The sequence below is a fragment of the Meleagris gallopavo genome, chromosome 6 (genome assembly GCF_000146605.3).
Source record: "Meleagris gallopavo isolate NT-WF06-2002-E0010 breed Aviagen turkey brand Nicholas breeding stock chromosome 6, Turkey_5.1, whole genome shotgun sequence".
NCBI lineage: Eukaryota > Metazoa > Chordata > Aves > Galliformes > Phasianidae > Meleagris > Meleagris gallopavo.
In genome coordinates, this window is record NC_015016.2 from 47,168,744 (window position 1) to 47,175,625 (window position 6,882).

The 6,882-nt window shown below is 41.4% G+C and overlaps 1 protein-coding gene across 2 annotated transcripts in view; it reads left to right on the forward strand.

The window, feature by feature from the left end:
* The first annotated feature begins 560 nt into the window (after positions 1–560).
* The window catches only part of NEUROD6 (neuronal differentiation 6), a 26,181-nt gene continuing 19,859 nt past the window's right edge, over positions 561–6,882 (forward strand). The window contains exons 1-2 of one of the 2 annotated variants that reach the window (XM_019616683.2): positions 561–658; positions 3,183–3,276. The gene's annotated coding sequence lies outside the window, so the exon portion shown is untranslated. Of the gene's footprint in view, positions 659–2,771; positions 2,960–3,182; positions 3,277–6,882 lie in introns of those variants that run through there. The other variant, XM_010713061.3, reaches the window with a different exon arrangement.

The following is a 6,882-nucleotide window of genomic DNA, read 5'->3' on the forward strand; positions in this document are numbered from 1 at the left end:
TTTTTTTTGCCAATCTCGTGTTATCATTTGGATGAAATTGCATACCTTGTGTTAGGAAGCCTCTTTATCACACCACCAGTATTTTTGAACCCTTACATTTTTTATCCGCTGCACATGCCACCCAGGAATGGGGGGTGCAGCTCTGGCCTGCTTAGCCTCAGCAGGCCCACAAAGACATGTGTTGGAATAATTCTGATAGGAAGCATCCTTCCAGCCTGCCCATGTACCCCTATTTTAATGTGATTTCTCTTTCAACAACTGGGTGTGTCACATTGGCAGATGACAGTTCAAGAGGGAAACCACAATATTGCATATCCATGAGAACAAGGCCTAATTGTGAGAGAACAAGATGCGTAAGTTGCACCAAATACATTAGCCTTGGCTACTTGCACTCTTCTCTCTGAGCATGTCTTCTTCATTCAGATGCCCTCCTTGTCTCATGAAGCACTGTGGTGTTTGGTGATGTGGTTAAAAGGAAATTTCTCGGGGTTTCCCCTTTGCTGGAAGTCCCCTGCTTAAGGCTGTTGTTGCTGGGGAACTCAGTGCAGCCTTTCCTCCAAACGTTGCAGTCTCAGCCTTTAATTAAATTTCCCATGACCCCTCTGCAAGGCTGGCCACTGGAATGCTTCTCCCTGGGGTGAGGAAGACACCTACTTGCGTAAGTAAGACATTTTGATGAATCTCTTTATAAGTGCTTGGGCTGGGTAAGCTGCCAGGACCTGTAGAGTGCCCTATTTTATTGTCAAGATAATGTGGTTTTCTGCAGAGTGGTCACCATTTTAGGTAACTTCAGCTTTTTCCCTTTAGTCTCCGTGACATTGGCTGTGTTCAGGCTGTTTCCAGACATGAAGATTTTACACATGACAGAAGAGAACAAGAATGGCTGATTTGATAAGGCTTTTTACAAGAAGACCCCTGCTCTCTGCAATCCATCTAAGCACCCATATGCACGAAGAACTTGTCCCCATTAAAGTGACATCAGCTGTCACTGCATAGACATAAAGCAGCATAGACATAAGGCATTCTCCACCAAGAAATCAATGAAGCTTGGCGAGATCGTTACTTCACTTTTAGCAGGAAACTCCTTCAGTGTCTGGTGCAAGTATTGCTTTATGAATGCAAAGTCATGGTAAAAAGATTTTTGCAACACCTATCATGAGGCAGCTTCCTACAGAGCCACCACAGAGCTGCATTCCTTGGTCTTTCCTCCACAGTTAGCAAAATGAAAAAGCAGCCTACAGAGAAAGACAAATCCAGGCTTCTAATTTAAAGACTCAGGAGTGCTCTGTCTCTCTTCATTGGCATAGATTATAACTTGGAAGATGAGGATATCGTTTTGCAGTTACAGAAAGCTGGGTGTCGGACTGTGTGCTGATAGAGTCATCTGCTGATTGTGCTTATGAGGGCTATCATTGTGTTCTCTTTCCTCTTCCGAGTGGGCTTCTATGATTGCTACTAGCAATCTCATTCACAGTTTCTTCTTAGCAGCCTGAGTCTTCATGATTGAAGCAATTGCACTAGTATCAGTAATTCCCTGGAGCCTGAAGCTTCACCTCAATAGCTACATTTTCTAACTGAATGTTTTGCATTTCAGCTGGGTGACTACCATATCAGCCTGGTACTGTCCAATAGGGGTTTCCTCTATTAGAATGGAGATTTTCTTCTACCTTATGGTGTTTAGTCATAGAAGGATTTCCTCTTCATTCCTCCAGTCAGAAAGCTGTACTGATTTGCTAAGCTTAATAGCACTGGCCCATGAGATGGGCAGCGTCTTCACAGTGAGAGTCTTGCTTGTAGTTATCTGTCAGGGGAAACCCTCATCTGGTATGTTGAAGCCACTCAGTAACAGTCTGAGGTTGGTCTGGCTTCTCCTTGGGGTTAATTGTCCTTGGGAGAGTATGGCATAGAAACCATTACCCATTTGTGCATCAGACACCCAGCCTTCAGAAATCTTTAAGATTCCTTCTGCAGAATTTCTTCTCTGCTGTCAGCAATTACTTTGATATTAATTCCGTGTCTACCTGTCTTGCTTTTATTTAAATGACTTTAAAAGAGTCGGTTTCCTTCACTTGCCATCATGCAGTTTTTTCCTCTGTATCAGACAAGATCAGATGCTGCCTCACTTTTCTAGGTCCAGCATGTACAGCAATAGCCCTGTAACATGGAGCAAACTCAGTCTTTTCTTCCTTAGCATGGGATTGTCACTGCATTAATGCTGAAATGGGAGATGTTTTCATTTCAAACCATTATTGGATAGTGCCATATGAAGGTCTCTACTAGGAGTATTTTGGATAGTGATAGGACAAGGGGGAATGGTTTTAAACTGAGACAGGGGAGGTTTAGGTTGGATGTTAGGAGGAAGTTTTTCAGCCAGAGGGTGGTGAGGCACTGGAACAGGTTGCCCAAGGAGGCTGTGGATGCCCCATCCCTGGAGGCATTCAAGGCCTGGCTGGATGTGGCTCTGGGCAGCCTGGTCTGCTGGTTGGTGACCCTGAACATAGCAGGAAGGTTGAAGCTCGATGATCATTGTGGTCCTTTTCAACCCAGGCCTTCCTATGATTCTATGATTCTGGTTCAGTCTGCATCTTCTTTGGACTCAATTTGCTGCGCTTTCCATAATCCACTCTATTTTCTATCTAGGGCAAGAAGTAATTCATGTACAGACCACCCTCTTTACATGATCCCTTCTTTCAAAAGATTATCTCATCACTTTCTGTTTCTCTCCTGGTAAGCACTGCTGCCGCACGTCTGCTCCTTTACTTCTTCCTACTCTTTTGCAACGTGCTGTTCAACACAACTGCAGTCAAGAAAATACTCCTAAAGGATTTTTTCTTCTGGGCTTTCATTGTGTTTCCAAGGTGTACCTTCAAAACTTAAAATGCTGCACTGAGATCTCGGCCGTGCAAATGCTGGAGATTTGTCAAGAATGTCCTCTGGGAGCCTGTGATCTGTTTCAGTGGTAAGAAGACAGCTATGTGCTGATTAAGCTCTTGATACCCAGAGACAACAGGAACAGTCCAGTTTTTCCATCTGAACATCATTTTGCTGTTTTGACATCTGTGCTCTCAGTGCTTGCATTGTGGAGATTCTTGCAGTAGCGCTGTTCCAACTGCCGCTTGCAAAGCACCTCTTTATGGTGAGAAGTCCCTTGTTTTCATGAAGCATTTTATTTCTTTCCTAAGGCAACAGCATCCATCAAGTTCCAGATCGCTGCCCCTTCCTGGCTATTATGGATGCCCTGTGAATTCTGCAGTCTTTGGTACCTATCACAAACAGGTAAGTAGTCACCCAACACACTGCCTTCCAGTTTATTAGAGGAGGTTGTTTTACAGCATTCACTTCAGTCGTGATACCTCTTGACTGAAGTCCTTCATTTGCTATGCAGTCATTTACATTCTGTTGTGAACTAGGTTTAGTTTATGCTTCCTGAATTTCGTCTGAGTGGCGGTATTCCCTCTTGACTCAGTCACATACCTCTAAGTTGTCATATATGTTTTCACCTCCTGTCAACATTCATGTTTCACGCACCCTTTTCCCAGGAAATCTCATGTGCCGATAACAGGCCAGCAGGTGTTTCCTACCAAATGTTGTGGCTGCTCATCTCCTCTTCCAGCCTCACCTGCCTTTCCCAGACAGATTATATTCAGAATATCTTGCCGAGTCCTGAGAAATAATGTCCTATAGCACAGGAAAGCACAGACTGTCATTTTCTTTTCTGTTGTACCCATTTTAGAGATTTGGCTACCTTTAAATCATGCTCTTGTTTCAGACACTGAAATTCTTTTGCCTCCTTATGTCTCACTTGTAGAAGCAGCTGCTGAAATACCTGGACAGCCTTCAGCAGTGGCTTCTTTTGGCTGTTCACAGAGTAAAGCCCATACCTGCAGGCAAAAAATTTTTAGCTATTAGAAAAATCCCATTTTACTTTCACTGTTGTGAAATGGCCTACACAGATATCAAGGGTTGTTTTTTTTTTTGCTGTTGTTGTTTTTTTTCCTTGTTTTTGTTTTTAAAACAAAGGAAATTATTTTCTTTGTTAGGACTGATTTGTTAGCATGTCAAACACATAGAAACAGAGCTTCTGATCATTCCCCTTGCACATATATTCAGTCTGTGTTTCTCCAGTTCTTCAGGAGGAAGACCTCCATATTTTGCTAGTCTTACTGATACAGGCAATGTCAGAGTCCAAATGGAAGCTGGCTTTTGTCCATCTTCTGTTTCACAAGTACGGATTACTTTTTCTCCCATATCAGTTTTTAATGTCACGGGTTTTTTCTTTGGCCCCATGCAGCTAATTAGACCTAGGAAGCTAGCTGCATTGTGATCCTTTGTGCTGTACGGTAGCCAAGAAGAGTGCTGTGTCACTGCTGCTGCTCTATTCTCTTTGGGGGTGCTCTCCAACTGCAGGCACCGTACACCCTGTACTTTTCTGTTTGCTTGTGCGTCATGCTTTTGCAAAATAGTTTACTTTGTGGCTGGAATCAAAAAGCCTTATCCAAATGCAACTCTTCAATAAAGCTGAAATGAAGCATTTGGACCTCATGAAAACAGACTGTTTTGCTATTTTGCATGGGGAAGTTTAATGAAAAAGTGAAAAGCTTCTCAGTTGTAGAGTCTGAGAATTTCAGAGAGGAAAATACAGTCTTAAATGGGCACAGTATTGGTTTCTTTTAACACAGTTTCAGTGGCCAGAATTGGAGACAATGTCAGAACAAAGAGCTGTAAATATGGAAGATGATATTTCCATCTAGATCCAAAAGTAAATTCACAGCTGTCTAAAATTAAAAGAACAGCTTGGTGACTTGGGAGCTTACAGGCATGTAGAGCTGTGCATCTGCCTGCACTTTTGGCTCGTGAATACCAAGTGGTAATAACCTGCAAGGAGGATGGCTGCATGCATGGGGTGCAGAGAATCAGCTATCTTATGTCAGGACCAACACCTAAATAACACGGTGCTGTAGCTTCCAGGTCGCAGACATCTCATAGAGGTATGTTCATCCATCTCCAAAATGACACTCACCTCCCTACCAGGCTGGGTTTTCAGAGTTGAGGACCTTAATGATGCAGATGGAGAGCTCAGTGGGAGCGGGGTGCTGAAAAGAGCAGTAGGAACAAATTTACCTCTTCAAGTCCAAAGAGTGTTTGGATATCTGTTTGCATATCAAGCATGAATTTGGTCAAGCAGCTTTGGTTACGTGGTCCTACAGATTACAGTTCAGTTTTTACCTGAGGATGATATTTATGAAGGAGATATTTTATTTTAAAAATATTTTCTCCTAGTGCAGTTGACTGTGACTAAATATGTGAAAAATATTCTTATCACAAAAAATAACTGTAAAATCTATATAGTCTCCTGTAGTAATTAAAAAATATTTTAAGTAACATCATTTACCCATATTAGTTTTATGACAAATGCTTATTCACAAATTCTTTCATAATAATGTAGATCTAACAGACATAGTATTACGAGAAAATCATATTTGTTCATGTTGCACTTATTTTCAAATGGAGTTGTAATTTATTCCTAATTTTTGAGTTAAATGTAGAATTAAAATTTATTTATTTATATAATTTTTTAAAAAGTTTTTTTTTTAATCCCCACACATTCCTTATAATAACAAATTATTGCACCTGGCTGTAGATATATAAAGGAAATACAGGGATTTCCTCATTTCATAGGGATGATTACATTTTTAGTTATCTTGCATTTATTTAATATGTCAAGGGCATCTTGATACCTAATCAGCACCTGTGAATCTCACAGAAATGAATAGATCCAAGTTTATAAGATATTCCTTTTGACTCAGGCCTAGTTTACACTTATATTTTACAGTCTAATGAAGGTATACCAGCAGAATCCCATAGGAAACAGAGTTTATACGTACAAAGTATATCTTAGCTTAAACTCATTCCTTGCACAGAATTTAAAAACACTTCATTGCAAATATAATTTATGCTATGGCTTTAGCTGCTGTAGCTAAACTTCTGAGCTTAGTTAAAAGAAAAAAAAAAAAATTGAAAGGAGGACCAAAGTGACTTTTCCATGGCTGATTCAGCATGAGAACTAGGGAAAGCTGCTTGAACTCCATCGTGATGTAAATACCGCAAACCAGTGATGGAATCTTCTGTCACAACCAAACAGGTGTCAAAATTTCACCAACTGGTACAATTTATTCAAAGCTTTTGGACAAAGATCCAACGGGCTGGATGAGAGCTGTCTTCGGGCCAGCACCTCATAATATCCTATCCCCATTCTCTTGTTTTGCTGAAGGAGTACAGGAGCATTCCCCCAGCTGTAGCAGAGAGAGCAGTGCAAGATGTCACAGGGCATCCTCCACAGATTCCACATGAAAATTATCTCTATTCTGCTCTACCACTTTGAGAAGAGCATTAGTAAGCATCCTACAGACTTCATGGCATTTGGATCTATGACCCCACAGATGGACATACCTCTCTTCAGTATTTTTCCAAATATCACAAAAACTTGGGGGAATTGCTCTCCCCTTGTATGTGCATTACACACAATCTGGGAACACAGAGCAGGACTGTTTAGATATATACAAGGCACACTTACAGGAGTGTCCAAGGAGGAAAATACCACAGCACAGCACAAGCTGGAAAGCTAATCTGTTACCCTGGGTTTTTATGGGCTCCACTGAGTTTGAGTTTCCAACATTAGCAATTGGTTAGTCAGTAGGATGAGGAGAAACATCCCTGTCCCATTTATCACATAGCAAGGAGACTCTTTACAGCTCCCCTTCCACACCTAAATCAGGAGATCTGCAGCTACTTTCCCTTAAAGACTTCACTGTTAGAAGCATTACTGGGTTTCATAGTTGCAGTGGCTCATTGCAGGAAGGAAGATAGTGGGAAAAATAGTAA